The sequence below is a fragment of the Ursus maritimus genome, unplaced genomic scaffold (assembly GCF_017311325.1).
Source record: "Ursus maritimus isolate PB19 unplaced genomic scaffold, ASM1731132v1 scaffold_16, whole genome shotgun sequence".
Classification (NCBI taxonomy): domain Eukaryota; kingdom Metazoa; phylum Chordata; class Mammalia; order Carnivora; family Ursidae; genus Ursus; species Ursus maritimus.
Window position 1 is genome coordinate 26,857,274 of NW_024424008.1, and position 25,111 is coordinate 26,882,384.

Below are 25,111 nucleotides of genomic sequence, written 5' to 3' on the forward strand. Positions count from 1 at the left end.
ATACTTATGGACCTACTAAAAAATAACTGAAGAATGTATACTAACCACAGAAGTATTCTCAGAAGGAGGGAAGAATTGGGTACATTTGACACAAATCTCAAGTAGTTGAGTAAGATAAAAAATTGAAGGATGCCAGAAGAAATTAAAAGTGGGTACATTAGGGACCCCTGGGTGGTGCACTCGGTGAAGCAACCAACTCTTGGTTTAGGTTCAGGTCAAGATCTCAGTGTTCTGAGATCCAGCCCTGCCTCAGGTTCTGCACTGAGGGCTGAATCCTGGGCCCTCTCCCTTCCTCTCTGTCCCCTACCCTCCTCCCACCCCACGCATGCTCTCTCTCTCTCAAATAAATAAATAAATCTTAAAAAAATATATCTTTTTTAAAAAGTGGGTGCATTAGATATACAACAAGATTCTCTTCGGGGTTACTGATTTTACAGCATGGTGTTATCTCTTCCTGTTGGTACTACAGTGAGAACATCTATAGAAGCATATTTAATACATTTTTTTGGCTTTACTTTGCAACAACTACCTCAGGAAATAGTTACAAATGGATATCCCTACTCCTCATTGCAGATTGCTTAATTGAACCCCTGAGGTAGACCTAAGAACATGCATTTCTCTGAGCAGACCAGGATTTAGGGGACCCAGTAAACACTTTAGTTTAGAAATTCTAACATAACAAATAAGGGTCTTAACTAGTATTGCTGAATAAAATGTAAATAATAGAAAATTTGATTACATTAAATATTGAAATAATTAACAAATCTTGGGAAACAAAAAAGCCAGAATATGTGAAAGGAAAGATAAGTAATGTACTGATTTTCATAGTAAGGAGTGATCAGATCCAGCATCTGAAGGGAGATGAATTAGGAAAGACATATTATTTAAAATTATAAAATAAAGTTATACAATATCTACATTTTATTTATAGTAATATCCTTTATTTATTTTGCTGTAATATTTCTGTCTTTTCTCTAGCCTTTTGTTGGGAGTTAATCACTTATGCTATTACTATCCATAAATATTTAAGAAGGAGTTATAAGTCAACACTTAATATTTGGAGAAGATATTAGGACACTTTTCAAGGATCGTGTAACAATTTCTGTACAAAGACTTTGTGAAGGAGACAACATTAGCCTTCTTGTATCTTTGTTTTCTTCTTAACAACTGTTAGGGAGAACCTTTTTGTCCATCTCTGAGAGTGGTTAGCACATCTTTCTACAATGTCTGAAATCCACTGGAGGCTTCTTAGTTTTCATTAAAGAATACTTACCCAACTCTTTTTTTTTTCTTTTTCAATGAAGACATTTCTAATGCACATCCTGATAAAATAATGTCCTCTATAGGAAGTACTCCACAATGAATTGCAATGTCCACTCTGTGCCACTCAGTGAGCTTGACACACACAGCATATTCATTTCTTCCAAGTGTTTCTCAGATTAGAAGAGCTGATGATGATAATCTTGCTTTGAGGGATGCCATGAGAAATTGCCTTATTAAATCCACATCCACTTGTATGCTCTAATAAGCATTTGTTTCTTATTTATAATTTGTATTGGTTTAGAACATTGTGTGTTATCTGACAGCATCCTTTTAAAGCAGATAATCCAAGTGAAATTTCTAATTGTCCTATTACTAACTAATTCTGAGACTTTTCATTTATTTTATTTTTCCCTTTTTTAAGTTTGTATTTAAACTCCAGTTAGTTAATATACAATGTAACATTAGTTTAAGGTATAGGATCTAGTGGTTCATCACTTACAAACAATATCCAGTGCTCATAATAATGAGACTTTTTAAAATACCATGGAATCTGTAACATATATAACAGTCTTGAGTTTATAGTTGTGTTTTTTTTAAGATCTAGTATAACTTGTGGTCATTAATTTTTTTTTTAAGATTTTATTTATTTATTTGACAGAGATAGAGACAGCCAGCGAGAGAGGGAACACAAGCAGGGGGAGTGGGAAAGGAAGAAGCAGGCTCACAGCGGAGGAGCCTGACGTGGGACTCGATCCCATAACGCCAGGATCACGCCCTGAGCCGAAGGCAGATGCTTAACTGCTGTGCCACCCAGGCGCCCCTGTGGTCATTAATTTTGAAAAGATAAATATTTGTGTTATACAATTTAGATTAAATCATAGTTTCATTCTAGATCCATTCCTTGTATTTCTACCTTCACTTTTCCCTACTTTTAATTCATTCTTTGCTGTTGAAAGGAAAAATAGTACTTGGCATCAGATCCTTGTAAAGCAAGTAATTACCTCTACCCCTTCCAATCTGTAGGACTGCGGCAAAGCTACTTAACCTATGTAAACATTGCTGTCTTCATGTTTACATAAGAGTTAGTAATAGTGTCCAGATCATAAGGTTTTGGAGAGGACTAAATTATAAACAATGTGAATATGGCAAATAGCATATGGTCTGGCATGTAGCAACTATTAGCCATCATTGCTATTGTAAACGTCCTTAGATATTTTTCTGGATAAGAAATCAGTCTGCCTATTTAGGTGTGTATACACACACACACACACACACACACACACACACACAGAGGTGTGTGTGTGTGTAATCTGAACCACAGACATTTTGACCATTGCATAGTCTCTTTACAATTTTACTTCCTATTTTATTTCCATAAATCCAACACAGCCAGTTTTAAGAGAGAACCTGATAGCGGCATCCAGCAGAGAACATATATTCAGGATAATGCTCACAGCTTGCTATAAATGCATGCCTATGAACACAACCTGATGCAACCATAAAAAATGTTTTGCAAAGAAATATAGGAAGTGAAAGGAATAATGGAAAATATAAGTATGTTCTAATTGGTTTCTAGGAAAATGGAAAGTTGTGCACGAAATATTATTAAACTGAAGGCTTATGCATATATGTCAAAATGTATTCCATGTTTTCTTCTGAAGTTCAAGTAGCATTCTATTCTTAGAAATTTTATTTATTTAAAGTGTCTCTTTTTCCCATGCAGTTCGGTTAAATCACTTTTAATTTGTGAAAATAAAATACACTCTCTTGGAAAGCATGTTCATACTATTATTTGTTTTAAATAGTTGGTACTATTCCAATTAAAATGAAAAGTCCTCCCCAACCAAAATCCCCTTTTTGTCTTATCACCTTCTTGTGCATTTCTTTTCTCTCTGGCTGCTTATTTTCCTTCCCCTCTTCCCAGCTTTATGTATTTTCTAATGCTTACTAGGAGAACATATATGTGTGCACAGCTGTGCTTTTTAAACTACTTTCTAATCTTTTTTTTCCCTTCCTAATTTTGTTTTTCTTGGAGAAGAAGATAAATAGGCAAAACAAGAAGGGAGGAGTTCATACCCTATGTTATTTCCAATCCTGAAACTTTTCTAGTCTATCAATTCTATACTTCTGACCAAGATCTTTACTTTCCTTATGAGGAAGGGAAAGGGAATAAGCAAACTGCGTTGTCTGCAATATAAGTTCAATAGTCAGGGTCTCAAATAAACAGGGTGCTTTGGGTTTCACTCTTATCCATCTACCACATACTTCATAGAAGTCATCTCACTCAGCATAGTTGAGAGACAATCCATTACCCAGCAAAGATACGGGGTAATTAACAAACATCAACTCCATTGTATCTATGATGTATCTTTAATTTCTACAGTCTACTTCCTCATGGCCATAAAGTCAATGGCAAAATTCCTAGATAGTAATTTATGTTGTTTAGTCTTGAAATTTTTGAGAGAAGTCTGGCACCAACATACTGGCTTGCAGACAAACGGCCATGTGATAAAATACGTTTAGAATTTTTTTTAATGCTGTTGGTGACTACCATTTAGAACTCTAAGCAAGATGGCAAAAGGCATCATCCTAAAAATTGCTCTTGAAAGCAGTTTTCTCTTGAAAATACATAAGAATGACTTCTATTAAAATTAAGAAAGAGACATAATTACAAACACTAGCAGCAAAGGATTGAATTCTCTATGTATTTGGGATTTTGAGAGTACATTTCAGATACAGAACTCCAATTCTGAATGAGATTGTGCATTAATGTTTAATAATTTGTTTCATAAACAGTGAAAAAATAATTTCCATAACAGCTTGAGAAAATGATATCTAAAGAAGACATTTATTTAATTTCTTTTTCATTTGAAATTTCTTTTCTTTTCTTTTTTTTTAAAGATTTTATTTATTTACTTGACAGAGATAGAGACAGCCAGAGAGAGAAGGAACACAGGAAGGGGGAGTGGGAGAGGAAGAAGCAGGCTCATAGCAGAGGAGCCTGATGTGGGGCTCGATCCCATAATGCCAGGATCACGCCCTGAGCCAAAGGCAGACGCTTAACCGCTGTGCCACCCAGGCACCCCTGAAATTTATTTTCATTTAGCATATACTCTGTGGCTACTACTATAGAATACGTAAACACTCTTTTCAAATAAGGAACCTAATTAAATTTCAAACACCCATTTTAATATTTATTCTCTAATTCAAACTTCAGCGATATCCTTGAATAAAACCCACATATTAACCTTGATATAAAGATTATTTTAAAGTAGAATATGTGTAATAATAACACCTTACCTATTTCAAAATCAGCTGTATAGATTTCAGCCATCTTTTTGGACCTAGATTGTGATAGATGTAAAGAAAAGGTGTAGACACACTGACAGCTCTACATTTTAACTTAATAGACAAAAATTATAACATAAGGCAAATAAAAACTAGAGCCTCTAGTGCAGAGGATTGTGTAAGCCTCTATATTTCAATCAATCATGATAGAGTCCTTGAGATGTGGCATGGAGAATATCATTTCAAAAGTATTTATAAATATTTATTATTTTATTTTTACTTTTTTTAACCCACCACTGATTATAAAGGTCTTGAGGACAGAGAAAATGTCTATCTTATTCTTCCGTGTATCCCTAATACCTAGCAGAGGACTTATATGTTTGATTACTAGATAAAATACAGGAGACCTAGCTAAATGATGCTTTGGGGCATACTTATACTAAAATATTATCAGTAGTTTATCTGAAATTTAAATTTACCTGGCATTCTGTATTTTATTTGCTAAATTTTCGGTATTTCCTATATACTAAGTAAATAAAAAAATAAGTGTTTTTTTAAAAAAAATTTCTAATACCCAAAATATTATAATAAAGATGTACATATACTTCATTTTAGCATAATTTCCACTTAAAGTAGTTAATATATGAAGTAATTTGTGTCTGTAAAAATAAGCATTAAGCTATACAGTCCAGATAAACACTTTTTTCTCTAAAGTTAGATTTTTGAGATTTTCCTATGTATTCTCTAAAATATGTTTCCACAAGATTTCTAAACAGTTTGCTTTTTATTTTTTAGATGTATGAATAAAAACAAGACAAACCGAGGTGGGAGGGTAAAGAAGCATCACTATTTCCCATCTGTTTATTATTTCAGAGCTTCTTCCTGATAATTGAATATCTGAAGTCATTAGAGACTTAAATCTGTTTATCGTTTCTGTGGGCTCTTGTTCATAGTGAATGGTTTCTTTGTGTTTGGAATTTTTTATTGTACCCCTTGAACATAATCTGACATCAAGGGGCCTGTACTGGGTCTTTCCTCCTCAGAAAATGAATTGCCTTTTTTCACACAAAGTACAGGGACTGCTACTAATCCGGGATTATGCTCCCCTGCATGAAAAAGGTCTTTGCCTTAATGCGAGAATTTCAGGTTCAAGTTCCCTAACTTGCTTGAGTCTTAAGGCTTCGTATCAGGATCACATCTTCATATTTGTAGCCAGGGCAACACTGACTTTTGAGTTTTCTTACTGCTTATGTCCACGTGATCAGTTTTCAATTTCCCATTTTTTCTTATTCTTTGTTAAGTCCAGAGTGTACTAAATTATGTTTGCTGACTACAACCAGGAGCTTTAGAAACACTTGAGTACACCCTGGATGTTGTAGACTGTATGTTTAATCATCTCCCATTGTACAATATTGCTGGAACTGAGTAGCCCAGTTAATGGATTTTTTTTATTGAAATGAAAGAGGCAGGGTTTAGTCAGAACTGGAGTTAGCTACAACTTCTGAAAAGCATTAGTTTTCACTATTATTCTGCATAACTCTGAATTAGAAACTTATTGTTATATAGCTAAGAATTTCCCCACACACTTTTCCTTGTTTTCCACTGAAGGGAAACATCCTCACTTATGTTCTGTTACCAAGAAAATATCTCTCCCTCCTTAAATTTTCTAAAGCACTTATCTGTAGCACACTTAGGATATTTAATATAATTAGTCACTTATGTATTGTCCCATAACTACCCATAAATTATAAGTTAAATGAAGGTAAGCAGAGCCTCACTCATCTTTTTAGGTACTTACAACACAAATTCAAACTTAAAAAAAAAAGAAAACTATAACATAAAATTTACCACATAAAATTTTATCTATAACATAAAATTTTGCCTCCTTTCTTTAGTAAGAACCATGGAGTTTCTAATGCTCATGTCAATTTACTGACAAACAATCAGATGGTGCATATATTTGTTTTTTGTTTTTCTAATTCATGCATGATTTTTTTCTTTAGGTCAATTATAAAGTAACTATTTGCAAAAGCAAAAAATTTTGAAATAATTTCCTTGGAAAGGTAAAGGTATGAAACACCCAGATTAAGACATCTCTCCTACCTGTTTTCCTATTAATTAACAATTGCTAGAGAAACTCCTGTGATTATTCTCTTGATACTGTAAGAAAAAAAAACATAAGTTTTTTGAAAGTAAGAATAAGCTTATCCTCTCAAAATGTATCCAGAGCCTTGATCTGTCATGGTTCTATATAAATTAGAGCTGTTATTGCGACCTCCAGATGTCAGTATTTCTAAATCATCATTTTAAACTGTTTGGAGGACTGCAATCATGAAGACAATTAATTGAGTGGGGTTGAATGTCTTGGGAGGCCATAAATTCTTCTGGCACTAATACATTTATAACAGAGAAATTGCTTTCTCTTTCTTCCTTTTCTTTCTATTTTTCCTTCTTACTTTTCTTCCTTTCTTGTCTTCATTCCACCATTGTTTTTCTTTCCTTCCATCTTATATGTTTTTCAGAATTGCTTAGGGAAAGAAGAAAAAAATATATATGGCACAATCAACCCCTTGGAAACTGAAGAAAATTTTACCAGCTTAATGGCAATATTTTTTTCCAATTACATTTGATTTTTGTTTTTAAGTTCAAGCCCTCAAGATGGGGGGATCAAGACCTGAGCTGAGATCGAGTTAGATGCTTAACTGATTGAGCCACCCAAGATCCCCTTAAATTTGATATTTAATATGTTTATTTATTGCTTTCAAAAGTCCCTTGGGGACTGACAGAGGGAGAATCAGATGAGAGACAGAGAACCATATGATAGGCTCAACTGTAAAAGTTCTTACTCCCCACTAAGTACCCATGAGGGGCTAGGAAACTCTCAATGTTTCTTTAGTGTTGGAGAGGCTCCATGTCTTAATGAATACTCTCTGTGCCCAAATCAGTAAAGGCAGAGTCTGTCACTGAGCACAACCCTGCTTGCAAGTAACTTAGTGTTAACTTCAAAGATACAGAAAATATATATAAACCCAATAAAAGTGTATTGTAGAGACTGAAAAATTGGATCAAGAATATGAAATGTATTGTGATTTAGGGACAGAAGAGGAGAAGAAAATATATTTAATAAATTTTAAAGAAAAGATACAATATTTGTAGGTGAATGCTTAAGTAAGGAAGTTTCTAGGTAGAATAGCAAGGGAAAAGTTTTAAATAAAGTTTCATGATGGGACACCTGGGTGCCACAGTCAGTTTAGCAACGGACTCTTAGTTTCCACTCAGGTGATGATCTCATTGTTGTGAGATTGAACCCCACTGCTTTCAGGCTCACAGAGTCTGCTTAAGTTATCTTCCCCTCTTCTCCCCCACTCACATGCACTGTCTCTCACAAAAAAAAAAAAAAACACATAAATCTTTAAAATAAAGTTTCATGACAAAAGGAAGCAAGATTATTTAAACAATATAGTATATATTTAGTCAAATATTTAACTTCTCTTCACTCTCTTCAGCTGTGGACTGAAATTTAATAGCATTTATCCCACAGGGTTTATGGATGGAAAGCACTTAGTAAAAGGCATGGGACATAGTGAATGTTTAAAAAATAGTAACTTTTCTTAAGGAAATACAAGAAACAGTGTAAATGTGAAGACTACCTTATAGCTAATTTTGGTTGGACGCTTGTGAATAGATAAAGTTATGAGAGAAAGTACACAACAATAGGTTGAGATGAGAATCTAATTTGAGTACTTCTGGGAAAAGAAAATTAAGTCTTGTGCTTATTAGATTAGGGTGTCTACTTATTATGTTCATTTGCAGTTATATGGTTTTCCTAATATAGTATTTTATAAAACAAATTCTATTTTTTATAGTATTCCATGAAAATTTTTAGAAAAGCTGCATATGTGGTCTCTTACCATAGTAGATATAAATTTGTACATCTCTACTATAGCAAAATTATACTCTTATTATTAAATGACAGACTGGTCATAAAACCAGAACTAATTGTGTAATTGTCATGAGACAAAATACAGGTCATTATTAAGTATGCAGATAAGCTTTAATATTTAAAGGAATAAAGCAAAATACTTCGTTTAAAACTTTACTTGTAGAGTGTTGTGGAAATACTATTTATAGCTTAATTTGATCTCCAGCGACCTTTCAAAACTCATGCTTGCTGAAAAACAAGTGCTCTTTCTAAGTTGTATTTAACTTATTTTATAGCTATTTTTTCATATTTTATATTAGAAGTTACGAACACCTTCCCCACCAATGTCATACATTAAATGTTGTCCACTTTGCAGACACATAGACCCACATATACAGGCTATATAATTCTCAGAATTTTATTGGAAATACCATCGACTTCTCTCCCACTCAATAAAGTATATGAAAAGGTTAATAAATAAAAGGGATTATTTTAGGGAAAACTTTGAGGTCATGACTTCTTTATCTTTGACTATTCCTACTTAACATCTGGTACAGGAAAATTATTTGGACAACAGTGAAGTTAAGTAGAAAACTTTAGTATGGAGAAAAATATTTAAGGCAGACATGAAATTTTATTCCAATATTTGAATGACAGATGAGAGGACAGAGAAAACTTAGTTTTCTTGTTTGTAACAGCAGATTTATGACCAATAGGTAGAATTGCAGTGATATAGATGGTTTTTATGCTAAGGTAAAGTTTAATAGCAAAGAGTGGGTTCAAAGTTAGCATGATCACTTTAGAACCTAAAGAATGTGAGTCTCTGTCATTTTCTATCTTTGCCTATTTCTTAGTCTCAGAAATTGCTACTCTTATACCAATAAAACAACAACTACAACAACAAAAAACAATCGCTATAATATAAACCAACTATCCATAGATATCTATACAACTCTACACCATACACTAAAAAAATAAACATTCTTTCTTTGAAGATTTATTTATTTATTTGAGAGAGAGAGAGCATGACCTGGGGGAGGGGGAGGGAGAGAAGCAGACTCCCTGTGGAGCAGGGAGCCCAATGCAGGGCTCAATCTCAGGACCCCGGGATCATGACCTGAGCTGAAGGCAGACACTTAACCGACTAAGCCACCCAGGTGCCCCTAGAATAGATATTTTTAATAAGAGTACACACTACATTCATAAGAATAGACCACATAATAGGCCATAAACCAAACCTCAATAAATTTCAAAATAATTGCAACAATACCAAGTATGTCCTCTGACCATAATGGAATAAACTTAGAAACAGAAAACAGAAAGACATCTGTGAAACTCACAAATATGTGGAATTCAAATGATATACTTTAAATAACCCATGGGTCAAAGAAGTCAAAGAAGAAATTAGTACATATTTCAAGACAATGAATACGAAGACACTCATATCAAACGTCTGGATGCAGCTAAAGCAGTGCTTAGAGATAACATGATTATAAAAGAGTATTACACACAACTACACACAATTGTCTTTTTGATAATTGTCATTCTAACAGGTATGGGATGATAGCTCATTGTGGTTTTGATGTGCATATCTGTGATTATTAATGATATAGAGGATTTTTTCATGTCCTTGTTGGCCATCTGTATGTCTTCTTCAGAAAAATGTCTATTAATAGCTTCTGCCCATTTTTTAATCAGATTGGGGTTTTTCACTATTGAGTTGTATGAGTTTTTTAAAATATATTTATCAGATAAATGATGTGCAAGTATTTTCTTTTATTTAGTAGGTTGCATTTTCATTTTCTTGATGGTTTACTTTGCTGTACAGAAGCTCTTTAGGTTGATGTAGTCCCACTTGTTATTTTGCTTTTGTCACTTTTGTTTTTGTCAAATTTAAAACATTATTACAAAGACCTTTGTCAAGGAGATTACCACCTATATTTTCTTCAGGAGCTTTATGGTTTCAGGTCTTGTGTTCATTTTGAGTTATTTTTTGTGCGTGGTGTAAGACAGTGGTCCAGAGATTTGATTTTTGATGAGATTTTATCAAAGCAATTCAATGGGGGAAAATCTTTTCAACAAATAGCTCTAGGACAACTGGATATCTACATGCAAAAGAATGATATTGGAACTTTATCCCACACCACAGGCAAAAAGTAACTCAAAATGGATCTAAATATAAGAGAAAAAAATACACAAATCCTAGAAGAAAATATGTGAAAAAAAAATCCTTCCTACCTTGGGTTAGGCAAAAATTTCTTAAATATGGTGTCAAAAGCACAAGTGACAAAAAATAATAATTTGGGCTTGATAAATTAAAAATATATGTACTTCTATGGATACATCCTATGGATACTATGGATTATCAAAAAGTCAGCTAATAACAAATGTTGGCAAGGATTTGGAGAAATTGGAACCCTTATACATTGCTGGTAGGAATGTAAAATGGTACATCTACTTTGGAAAATTGTCCAGCATCTCTACAAAATGCTAAATATAGCGTTATTAAATGATCCAAAATTCAACATTTAGGTGTATCTAAGAGAAGTGGAAATATACATTCACACAAAAACTATACATGGACATTCATTATGGCATTATTTATAACAGCCAAGAGTGAAAACAATTCAAATATCAAGTAATGAATAGCTAAATGAAATATGGTATGCCCATACAATGGAATATGATATGGAAATGAAAAGAAACAAAGTACTCTTGTATGTTACAACATGGATAAATCTTAAAAATATTATGCTACATAAAAGAAATGAGTTATGAAAGGCCGTGTATCCTGTGATTCCATTTATATAAAATGCCCGGAATAGGCATATCTATATATAGAGAAAGTAAATTAGTTATTTCCTAGGACTGAAGCTGGGGGCAGAGAGAGAGTGATTAGGGAGAAATGGAAAGGGACAGCTCATAGATACATACTTTTTTGGCATAATGAACTGGTTTTAAAATTAAATATGGTGATGCCTGCAGAAGCCTGTGAATATACTATATCCATTGAGGGTTATACTTTATGTTAATTGTGTGATAAGTGAATGATATCTCAATGTTGTTACACTAAAAAAAAATACTTATATCTTTTTCAACATATTTTGTTCCTTTACTTTATATACTTTAATGTTTTTTATTTCCTAAACTTATTATTTGATTAACTCTCTCTCTCCCTCTCTCTCTCTCTCTCTCTCTCTTTCTATATATATATGTATGTATTTGGAGAAAGAGAGAGAGAGAGAGAGAGGGAGAGAGAATGAGTGGGGGAGGGGCAGAGGGCAAGGGAGAGAAAGAATCTTAAGCAGGCTCCACATCCAGTGTGAATTCCAATGCAGGGCTCAATCTCATGACTCTGAGATCATGACCTGAGTCAAAATCAGGAGACACCTAGGCACCCTTCAATAAAATTTACTGAATGCATGCTGTGGTCAGGCATTGATATAGCTATTTGGCCCATAGGAGTGAACAACTGAAGCAAAATTACAGTCATAAAATTACATTTTAGTGAGACAAATAAACCATAAACTAGGTAAGTAGTAGAACTATTATGCTAGATAAATTACCTAAGGAGAAAAAAAATAAATTAGAGAAGGAGGAATTATTCAGGCACAAAATTTTAGATGGTATGGCCAGAGAAGTTCTCATTGAGAAGACATCTTTTGATTGAAGACAGGAAGGAAATGAGGGAGAGAATCCTGGATCAGAGAGAAGAGAAAAATAGGAAACAGCCAGGGTGAAAACTACATCTTCTAGAGACTATTAAAAGCACATTGAAGCTGTAGCATAGTGAAAAAGGGCAAAGAAATAGTTGATGAATTTAGGAAGAAAATTTTGAAAAAAATTATGTAGAGCTTTTTGCATTATGAAAGTTTTAGACATTTTTTTTTCTGGTTAAAATAAGAAAATGCTAGTAGTATTCATTATAAAAGGTATACCCTGTAAATTATATTTTAAAATAAATGATCTCATTTTCATTTTAAGTGCCCTCTGTAGTGGGGTAGAGTAAGCAAGACACCAGTTATGAGTGTTTTTTTTGCAGTAATAGTGGCAAAAGATAATGATCCCAGACTGAGGTTATGATAGGAAACCTATCACATAGAATACAGTGTGAATGGTGGCCCCTGGAATTGTGCCACATGAAGGCCTTGGTTAATGCAGTTGGTGTGAAAGAGTCAATTTCAAGATATATTTTGAATTTAGAAATGACAAGATTTATTGTTAGATTGCCTATGGAGGGGTTTGCAAGAGAGTAAAAAGCATAAACTATGATTTTAGGTCTTCACTCTGAGCTCCTAAAGTAATGGAGTTGTCATTTCTGAAATAGGGAAGATTGTAGAAGAGCCACATGTGTGTACAGAATATTATGAGCTCAGTTTTGTGCAAGCTAAGTTTAAGATGTCTATTAGACATCCAAATGGAGTTGTTTTTGCAATTGATGTATGACATTTAGGGCAGAAGTCTGGTCTGGAGATATAAATTTTTGAGATATCAGAGCCATGCTATTTCAAGCCAGAATGAGAACATACTGTGTTTTTTTTGTTTTTGTTTTTTTACTTCTTTCTCAATTCATCACCTCCTCTATTAGACTTTCTCTATGCCTCCAAGCTGTGTTAGGTGCCCCTTCTGTGCACTTTCTTAGTGAACAACATGGTACATTCCAATGTCATAGCATTTTAATATGCTAAATGTTGAGTGGGGAGAATCCCCATCACATTATGATTCAGGGTGGATTTTATTTCTGTATTGCTTTTCACAGAATAAAGTATTTATAAATATGTATATAACTGATAAATGGAAGAATTTTAAAGTAATATACAAGATCGGGGATAAAAGGATGACTCTAAAAAATAAGTTTGTAATTAGTATAATGGTTTTCCTTATGAGATTATGAAAATGTCAGGGCATCATCAAGGGGGCTCAGCCAGTTAAGGATCCTACTCGATTTCTGCTCAGGTCATGATCTCAGCGTCATGAGATGGAGCCTCAAGTTGGGATCTATGCTGGGTGTGGAGCCTGCTTAAGATTCTCTCTCCCTCTCCCTCGGCCCCTCCCCCCTCACTCACACTCTTTCTCTCTCAAAAAAAAAATTTTTTTTAAAGATTATGAAGATCTCATCACTGAAAGTATCCAAGTAAAATGTAAAAGATGCAATTTCCATTGAATATCTTGTGAAGGGGACCTTGTGCATGATGATCAGGACCTCTGAGAACTCCATCAATTCTAGTATCTTCACTTCCATGAATCCAATACATTTATTAGTGGAGTAAAGAAATAAATGAATAATACAAATGTAGGAAGACACACTAAACAAAAGGTGTTGATGGTTAAGGTGTCACCTGCATATTCAGCCATCTTTCTATGAAAAGGCATCAATAAAATGTTATTCATGGCAATTTCATCAAGTTTGAGGTTCCTTTTCTCAGCAAAATCCTCAAGGATTTAAAGATGCTTAAATACAGAGAGTTCACAAAAGACTTGATACTGTGTGAATTTATAGTGAGAAATGAAACTGTCAAGTATACAAGATCCTCGAATATGTCTGAACAGTACTCTCTGTAGACAAGCCACATGGAGAATAAACGTAGCAAAATGGCATCTTGTTGAAAAGAACAAAAAGTCATCATAAGAAGAGATATAGGATTATCATTTGAATATTTCAAGGGTCCTTCAAGTGTTTAAAGTCCTAATGGCCAGTCTTCTCTATAGGATAAATTTTCTCTCAGCACTCTCTCATTTAGAGTTGCTATTAAATTTGCTTCTGTGGCTGTTGACTTTCTGTGCTCTATTTCTTACTGACTACTCTAACTTTTAAAAATATGTATAATAACTTTTAGTCTTGCTCTTCTTATGTAATATTCCTTTTGACGTGTCTTTTTTATGTCTCTGCCTGATAAATGGTGAGCTGACTTTACAGTTTAATTTTTAGGGAAGAATGAGTTGAAGCAAGAGGTTTGCTGTTCATTCATATTCTTAACCAAAAAGGTACTCTTGGAGACAAGAACACAAGGCAGGTGACCATATCTATTCTCTTTTTCTGCTGGACCTCTACATAAAGAGACCTCTGAAATGTCTTCAGCAGCTGTACTGGCTAAAGATACTCTATAATAAACAGAGCCCAGAGTCTAAAGAGGCATGGCTGCCTGGAGAATGTCACCAAAGCTGTACAAGGAGATGTTTTATAAGTTAAATGTTTCTGCTTATGTGAGAATATCTGTAAACCCCACCCAAAGTCTTCATTTATCTGGGCCAGAGGTGCACCTGGGAAGTCATTCTTAATAAATTTCTGTTGCTTCTGAGTTTCTGATTTCCTGTATCTTTGAAATTACTTAGTAAAGTTTGTTACTGGGTAAGATCTCTGATCTGTGTGAGACTGATTTGACAAACCAATCCTATGAATTAGATCAAATGATCTAATCCCAATCCCTTATGTCTAAGACCTGGGGGAGAGGAAAGGAGAATCATTTCATTATCCCTGCTATGTAACACCCATTTCATACCTGTACAGAGTTTTTAAATGTATATGCAATTCAATAATGGAGGGAAAACACTAATTCTATGACTAATGCAAAAAAGTTTAAATAAATCTAAATAGTCCCACTTGATAATGTGATGTAGAGAGTATTTCGATCCTTATGGAACTAAACATACTATTTCCAGTAATATCCATTCTTTGAAATCCTGTATGCTTTCAGTGCCATCTCAGTAATATTTATAAGGATATGATCCTATTTACCTCTGACGGAATGCATTACAAAACTATATGGCACTTAAATTTATTTGTGGAATAAAAGCTCATATACCCTCCTTAATTTACAGCACAGAAATCAAGACATCTGTAAGTCAGGTACATTGTCCAGGATAACAACTACTAGCACCAGAGACAGAACTGTATCCCAGATGTCTGACTTTCCTTTTACTATTATCTGCACTATACCAAAATATGATGCACTAAATTCATGTTTGAAAATCTCATACTTGTGAAGAGTAGGTCTATTAGGAAAAATATGAAAGATACAAAAGATTTTTCTAGTATTTTTTGCTTTCATTTTCTTCTTTCTTTCTTTCTTCCTTTCTTTCTTTTTCTTTCTTTCTTTCTTTCTTTCTTTCTTTCTTTCTTTCTTTCTTCTTTCTTTCCATTCTTTCTTTTTAGAAACGGTGTTTTGTTGATTCTGTCACCCTTCTAGGTATGTTACTATGTGATTTGTATCTAGAAACCATAATAAATTTTGTCTGTTTCCTAAGTCTAAGTGATTTTTCTAAAATGGTGTAATTAATTTGTAAGAAGATATCAGCCAAAGTTTACAATTTGAAATTGCAATTCACACACTTGTTAAAATACAATATATGCCATAAAAGTAAAAGTGTTAATAGCAAGAAAAGCAATTGAAATCTAACACATAAATAAACTACATCTATATCATTAGGTAAATTATAATTAATGAGGTACCAAGAACTCTCAATATAAGATTTATTTTTCAGAGTGTTTGCAAGTTAAACATAAAATGATTAATTCTAACATGAATAGCTGTTTACAATAAGAAAACATAGACATTTGCTATGGATGTATAAAATAGAAATTGTCTCCTAAAAGTAGTTTCTTTTTCCATTAACAAGAAGGTGCTTTCTTGAATATATATAATAAGCTATTATATATTTAAGAGATCAAGATCTGTTTGTATATTGAATTTTAACCTAGTTTTATATTTATTCTCCCAATTAGCTGCTTATTTCCTCATTTAATTTAAAATATAAGATGATACATAAAGTATATTTGAACAAAACCATATGATGTAAGCTTAGCATATATGCAACAAGCCTAGCTCATTTAAAAATCTTCATAAACAATATCTATTTAGAGTAACAAATCCCCCTCAAAAAAAATCTAACATATATTTGGTAAATAATTTCCATCCAGAAAACAAGCCCTAATATTCCAACATAAAAATGCAAACACCCCTATAAAAATATGCAAAAGGCTCAAAAATCACCTCACAAAAAAAGGCATAGAAATGGCCAAGCACATAAAAATGTTTTTTAATGTCATTGGTCATCAGGAACACAAACATTGAAACCACATTTTCATACTCTTTCAAACCGACTAGAATGATATGTAATTAGAAAGACTGACAACACCAACTATCAGAAAGGATGTAGAATATACATTACTGGTGGGGCAGTATACTAAAGTATACATAAGTGTATACTTATGTTGCATAATCACTGCAGGTTTCAGTAATTCCTAAGATATTTAGCCAAGAGAAATTAATATAAATATGTCCAGAGAAAGACTTCTATTCCTATTATTCATGAAAAATGAATCTCAGCATTAAACTAAACAAAAAAAAACGTGACATGCAAATATACATATTGCATAATTCCATTTATATAAATCTTAGGAACAGGGAAAATTAAGCTTTGTGCTAGGAATTGGAAGAGTGGTTGCCTCTTCAGAGAGTGGGGTGAGAATTTGACTAGAAAACTGAGGTTGTCAATCTAGCTAGAGTGCAGAATGTGGATAGGCTCAATGGAAGATAAGTTTGGATAAACCAAGAGGAGCTATGTTCAGAGGAATCTAAAATAGTGCTAAAACATTATTTTGGTTTTTTGTTTTTTAAGAACAGGAGGTACGATAACATCTTTTTTAATATTAATATTGAATGCAAGTTTAAAAATAATACATTTAAAATCACGAATCTAGAAGTTAGATGAAGGATTACATTGCAAATTTAATTCCTTACCAGTATTTAATAAATTTTATCTTCATTCTTCTTGTGGGCAGAACTTGTTCTGTGTTCAAAGCCCCTTTATTTCCTTAAAAATACACTTGTGCAGGATCCATTCATATGGTACTGAGTCATAAAAGTGTGAATAAAAAACTTTTCTTAATTTGGAAGAAAAAAAACAGCTCTTTTTTTCTTTGGTATAATTTAAAAGAACAGCGGAAACTATATAGCTCTAAAGTTGAAGTATTGCAGTTTTTATTGAGAAAGAGAATAACGCCATAACCAAGAAAATTGGTTAACTATTTTTGAAATGTGGAGCATTTAAATCATGCATTCGAATATGTATAAGGAACCTTTTTTTAATTTGTGTTCAATGGCTACCTCAAATAGGGCCATTTGAGTCAAGATGGCATTAGAGTTCTTCAATTAAGAATAGGGCCATTTGAGTCAAGATGGCATTAGAGTTCTTCAATTAAGATAGTTTTATTGGAATATGTTCAAATCATGAGTGCCAGAGCAAAAATGAATTCTGTATGTGTAAATTTGCAGTATCAAAGGAAGCAATTATCAACTGAATGAACTAGACATTCTTCTCTTTTTTCTTATAAATATCAATGAATTACAATTCATTTATGTAGAATATTTCCACTCGAAAACTTTCAGTGTGCTTCAACTTCCCTAAGATAATATTTTCATGGGTTTGAAGAAGGGATTTTTGGACGTATAAATGAAGTTTGGCTGTAGATTTTATTTGGAACCAGAATTATCTTTACCAAAGATTTGGGCGGGAGGTGTTTTTACTCTCCAGAAAAAAGTATCTTCCTCGTTCTCTCCACTTTAAGCTTAGTAATGCTCATATTTATTCAGCACCCTTAGTGCCAGTCATTTTGTGGTTGAAGAATCTAAGGCTTATTGAGCATAAGTAACTTCGTCAAAGTAATGAAAGCATAGGAAGACCAAGATGCAAATCTTCCTCTATGTAATAATAAAATCCAGGTTCTTCTCATGACCACAAACTCACTACATGAAAAAGAAGCATAATATGTCTTTGTCTTTTTTGAACATTACAATTTATTAAGGTGTAAAAAAGATGTATAAAAAGTAAATAGTATAAGATAGAATATATTTAAATACTAAATTGGGTCATACAAACCTTAAATGCTATAAACACATTAATGGGGATGTAAATGAGAGCTGATATAGTCTAACAAGTCTAATGGAGTGGGTGAGACTTGCTTCATTGCACAAAATTTGAGTTTTTAAAATTTAGAAGAGTAGAGGAAGTATCATTGTTAACATTCATATTTTCCCAAGAATATTTCTGACAGGTATTTACTTTCTAGATCACTACATAATCTTATCACATGGACAAAATTACCCACTTTTAACTATTTCCCCAACTGTGGCATAAGTAGCCCCATGATAGTAATGTCCAAAACTGTGTTACAGCCCTATCAATTCCTAAAATGACTTCACCATAGTTTGTGATGTTTAGTCAACAGGAGCCCCAATAAATGTGTAGAATGGATCAAAAATATATCACTTTATTTCTGATTTCTGCTTTAGGATACAGAAAGCAGGAAATAAGATTACTCCAAAACTTAAGCAAATTTAAGCCAAAACTATCAAGACTAACATCAACTTTATGGTTTAATTAAACAGATCAGAGAATTGAGGTCATGGCCCTTATATGGCCCAAAATATTAAGGTCACTTAAGGGGGACAGGAACCTGTGAGTACTCACTTACTCTCAGTAGACACAACCAGATACAAAAGACTTCAGCTAGAATAGTTGACTAGTTGATGAAGGCCAAGTACAGGCTGCAGGGATTGTGAAACAAGGTAATTACGATAGGTATATGCAGACTCCAATGCACTGAGGGCTATCTGAAAATAAAAATACTCAGACTTAGCTCAAATCCTAATGAGAATAATACTAACTTTTCCCTCATGGCCTGGTAGAACGGAAAGATACACCTACTTCCAGACATAAAAACTATTTACCTCAGTTTCCACTGACCTACATGAGTTGTCCATCTTTCAAAAAAATACCATGAAATTATGAAAAATCAAGAAATAACACACCCCTGAGAGACAAGGCAATCATCAAAATGAAACTAAGAGATGACACAGATGTTAGAATTTTCTGATAGGGAATTTTAAATAATGATGATTAATATGATAGAGTTGCCAATGGAAGAGATGGCAGCATATAAGATCAGATGGGTAATCTCAACAAAAATATGCACCCAATGAGAAAAAATCAAATTGAAATGTTATATATTAAAAAAAAACTTAGTAAAAATGGTTTCATCAACAGATTTGACAAAAATGATGAAAGGACTATTTATGTGATAATAGGTTGATATAAATTAGCCCCAATAAAATAAAAAGGGAATAAACAGTGAAATAAAACAAAACATCTAACAGCAGTAGGACAATATTAAATGGTCTAAAACATGTACAATTTGATTCCCAGAAGGACAAAAATAGAGAAAATAAGTAAAGATTAAATAAATAATATCTGAGAATTTTCCAAAATTAATGACTGACATCTATACTCACTTTCACAAGTGAAGAGATAAATAACAACCTTCTTATACAAATAGAAACTGAGAAAATTCATTACTAGAAGATCTGCTCTATAGAATTAGGAATTTAATTCAGTAAATTGGTTACTCAGATAAGAAAACTATAGATAAGTCGATTAGTGAGGCAATCCAGAGTTGACACTGCTACCATTTCAGGGCTGAAGAAGCAACAGGAGCAAGTTGTGGCACAAGAGTACGGAGGCTGCCGTCTAGGAGGAGCTAGAGCTCTACACAGAAAGGGTGTCCAGCAGCATCTGGAATCTCAGAGAAGCCGCAACCACACAGAGACAGACTTCCTGAAATAGCTACTCCCTCTAGATATTCAATTGGCCAAATCAAGGTAGAAGAGGGTCAGCCTGGCAAGCTAGGGCAACATAGCTCAGGAAATACAGACTGCAGCATGCAGCCTCTCTGAGATACAGAATGAAGAAAGAGTGAGGGGAATAGATCTGAAGGAAAGAAACAAATGACCTGTTTAGTTTACATTAAAAAAAATATTCTGTATCCCTTTCACCACAATACTCCTTAACTCCCAAACAAAACATGATGTCTCTGCCTAATAAGGAAAGCTATGTTACATAAAGCACAACTCCTCTTCCTTTCTCCCCAGAGTCTCATCAGTTATTGCACTCATTTCAATAGTCCAGGATCTCCAGGTAATATGAAGGCTTCCCCATCAAATCCACATGTGGGGTTTTGTGGTCTTGGGACATATGGACTCAACCGTAAATTTAAATATCACTCAAACTATTTATACAAACTAACAGAAAAAAGGGAGAGGGAACATAATTGTTTAATATAAAACATAGGTTAATGTATAGAGATAAATAAATTCCCTCTCTCTCACTCACTCTCTTTCTCATACACACACACAGGTAAAACTGCTAAATTCTTCATTTCCAGAAGTAGCTTTAAAGCTATAGCTATGTATCACTCTTCTTTCCTAAAACCTATTACATACCTCCTTTGCCCTAAGCTAGCACCTCAGTTGATCACCTCTTAAAAAAAAAAAAAAAAAAAAAACTTCCTGAGAATTAAATTCATTCTTGAAAGGTCTACATATTTAGTTGTCCTGGTTTTATTGAGTTGATGTGCTTATTATTGAACACTTAGTATTGGACATGACAGGAATCAGGAGGGCTCCAGTGAAACATCTGTGTTCCACATATAGGCCCCCCAACTGCATTATAATAACAACACAATTTCTCCTTGATAATCAGAATTAATCATCCCAGCCAGTATAGACCTTGCTTTCTACCTATTGAGCACCAGTGAAATAGCATAAGTACTTTGAATAGTAGACTTCCAATACCAATTTAAGTAATCACTCAAACAATAGTAAATGTTTCTAGTTATGTACTAGAAACTTACATTAGAAATACTGTTGACTAAATATGTATAGTAACTCTAATATTTAGAATATCAACCTTGATATTTCCTAACTTTGAATTATTATTATTAAGCCTTTAGTTTGGTCTAGTATAACCCTCATTTTGAAGCCAGTTAAAGCAGACAAAATTGTATAAACTAATAAATATCTTTCTTTTAAAAAAATGATGACAATCTATAGAGATTTCGGAGAACTCTGTTAGCTGTGAAAAGCTTGGCTTGCAGAAACCTTAATTGGTCCCTCCTATTGACAACCATACTAATGGGGTTAGCTTTAACTGTTGGCATTAGTTTCAGCTCTCTTAATTATGTCAGCTTAAAAGTCACAGGGAGAAATATACTGGATTCCATCAGAAACAGACATTTAAATAATTACCAAACAAATGTCATGATTAAACACACAGAAACCACTTGCACTCTCAAGGTATGATGACTTTCCAAAAATGTTAGACATTCACAAAGAATAAAACTTTATATTATTGAATTTAGTGGTATCTTAAAATGACCACATTTTTTAAGAATTAAAAAAGCAGAATTTGAGAAAACAAATACATTGAAATTGATTTGCTTCCTATAATTTTTGAGAAAAAAGAATTTTTCATTAAGTAATTTAGATTTTGCATGACTTAGGGTGAATGATAGTTTAAAAATGTTAAATCAAAGAAAATCTGTCTAATATAAATAATAATTTGCTAGTTTTTTGTAAACTTTTTTTTGCATGAGGTTTTTTTGAACTGGGATTACTAGTAATTTATATATTCTAGTTGATATATAATTTAGTTACTACATATTGACTTTAAAGTTGCTTTTCTATTCCTTGTGAATATTCCTACACATCTAATGGACTCAAATGAGCATGAAAGAGTAGCCTTTAATTAAGAGATAAAAGGATGCATTTCCTAAAACAAAAGCATGTGGCAAGATTATTGACTCCAGTTTGCCACCAGCTCAGCACATTGGCTGATGGTATTGATTGCTGAAATACTAACAAATAATGGGACCATAAAGAAATTCAATTATCTATTGCTATGATACCAGTATGAAGAGATATTAAAAGCAGGCTAGTTGCCTTCGGGTCATTTCAAAATTACAACAATCAAATATATTCCATCAGTGATCTACAAAGTAACTAGGTTTTGTTTCTGGGGCTTATCTTACTTTGTTCTTCAATTTAAAAATATATTTATATTAGAATGGTTGCAATTTGTGTGAAACATACAGGCTTCAAGTACCAACTACTTAGAATTTTGCTGCTACCAGGAAGAAGGAAAATATTAATTTGAAATATCACTGCTTGATTTCTTAATGATCTTTTGTTCTCTGCTGCTAATTATAGATTCCAGTAGGAGAAAAAGCTATAAAATGCAAACTTCTTCCCACCACTCTCAGATATTCATGAGTTTCATTTTACTTCATAAATTCCATAAAGAAGAAAATGGTGCTGTAAAAACAGACAGAATACAAAAACAAAAACACTATACTGAAATGAAAACAAAATGAATTTTGGACTGAGTATAAGGAACCTAGACCCATTCCTGTTTCTCTACATAGCTTATGTGAAGCCTTATTCAGGAACTTAATTTCTCATGCCTCAGCTTTCTCATGTAAAATGAAAGGTGTGTCTTTAATGGACTTCTGGGGGAGATTTCATGTCCTAGTCATTAGTGAAAAGAAACTAACCTTTGCATTTAAATACATTTTTTTTTAAAGATTTTATTTATTTATTCGACAGAGAGAGACAGCCAGCGAGAGAGGGAACACAAGCAGGGGGAGTGGGAGAGGAAGAAGCAGGCTCATAGCGGAAGAGCCTGATGTGGGACTCGATCCCGTAACGCCGGGATCACGCCCTGAGCCGAAGGCAGACGATTAACCGCTGTGCCACCCAGGCGCCCCGCATTTAAATACATTTAGTTGGGATTCCTCCTCTGTTACTTACTTCTGTTTCGCTTTGGGAAAGTTACTGTTTCTAAGCATCAGTTTATTGTATCTCTAATAAGGAGATTTAAGTAAAGTAGTATATTAATAAATAAAAATGCTTTGCACATTCTAGACACTAAATGAATAATATTTTTCTTGTATGATCCCTCTAGTTCATCTTCTAGTTCATCCTATGATACTGTACAGTGATTCTAATAAATACAAAGCATATTAAATAAATCTAATATTAGTTTGATTATGTATCTCAGCAATATTTGCATGAGCCTAATCATCCTATTTGCTTATTTAAGATATTCCGTGCAGGGGCGCCTGGGTGGCACAGTGGTTAAGCGTCTGCCTTCGGCTCAGGGCGTGATCCCGGCGTTATGGGATCAGGCCCCACATCAGTCTCCTCCACTATGAGCCTGCTTCTTCCTCTCCCACTCCCCTGCTTGCGTTCCCTCTCTCCCTGGCTGTCTCTATCTCTGTCAAAAAAAAAAAAAAAAAAAAAAAGATATTCCATGCAGTAAAAGTAACCTTCACATTAAAAAATTCTGTGGTTGGGGCGCCTGGGTGGCGCAGTCGTTAAGCGTCTGCCTTCGGCTCAGGGAGTGATCCCGGCGTTGTGGGATCGAGCCCCACATCAGGCACCTCCTCTATGAGCCTGCTTCTTCCTCTCCCACTCCCCCTGCTTGTGTTCCCTCTCTCGCTGGCTGACTCTGTCTCTGTCAAATAAATAAATAAATAAATAAATAAATAAATAAATAAATAATCTTTAAAAAAAATTCTGTGGTTAAGGGTTTCTAAAATTAACTACTTGGTTAAAAGAAAAAAGTACGAGTAGTATAGTACCTTCTAACAGAAAGATTTTTTCAGGGGCACCTGGGTGGCTCAGTTCGTTGAGCGGCCAGCTCTCGGTTTGGGCTCAGGTCATGATCTCAGGGTGGTGAGATGGAGCCCCATGTCAGGCTCCATTCTCAGCATGGAGTCTGCTTGGAATTGTCTCTCTCCCTCTTCCTCTTCCTCCTCTCAAGTCCCCCACATGTGCTCTCTTTCTAAAATACATAAATAAAATCTTTAAAAAAAGGTTTTTTCATTAAATAAATACTCAGAATCTACTGTACTTCCTCAGAGTGCTATAAAATATTTTTATTATCCTGAAAAACTTTTAAGGTTACCAATTGTAGGGTTGCATGTTAGCCACTGAAAAAAAGAAAAGTTTTTTGTTCAGTGCAAAGGCTAGTTTTTTAATGTTTACTCCCAAGCCCAATTTAAAGGGAAAAAAAGCTTAGAATGTATTTCATTTTTCTTTCTGACTGTGAAAAACTTAATCCCCACCCTCACATACCTCCATGTTCTGTGACCAATAAGGCCTATGCCTTGAATCTTTGGGAAGAGTTCTCCCACTTAGAGGATGTGAAAACACATCATATAGACACCAAGAGACAAGCCTACCTTCCTTCAGCAAATACATTATTTTTCAAAATAAACACTTAAAGACTTAATCTACAATGTTCTCACCAGTATATTATTGGTTATGAAACCCTTTTAGTTTTTCAAGTGAATGAACATTTATTCACTGCCTATAAACTAATCACTATTTCACACCCTATGTGTTTTATGGCAAATTATTTAAATTACTACCATTATTTTCATTTTTCTGAAACATAGAAATCATATACAATTTGTGAAGATGTGTATAAGTGGACTTATGGTAAAGTAATGTAAGATATTAAAAAGTACCACATATGTGTATTTGAGGGTAAATGAACAAATAATGGTAACTCAACCAAACTTATTAAAAAGGGAAAAAAAGATTTGACAAAATATAGGATGGGTATTCAATGTGTCTGTTTAAGTCTAGATTTTGTTCCTCTTATGAATACTTGCTATTTAATTTTTCCCAATAATGGCAAAATTATGTCTATCTTAAGACTTAAATTAGACTTAGGTCAAGGAAAAAACCAAACTTATTCAGGTTCCTTCAATTTTCCAGGAGCTACAAGTTTTGGACA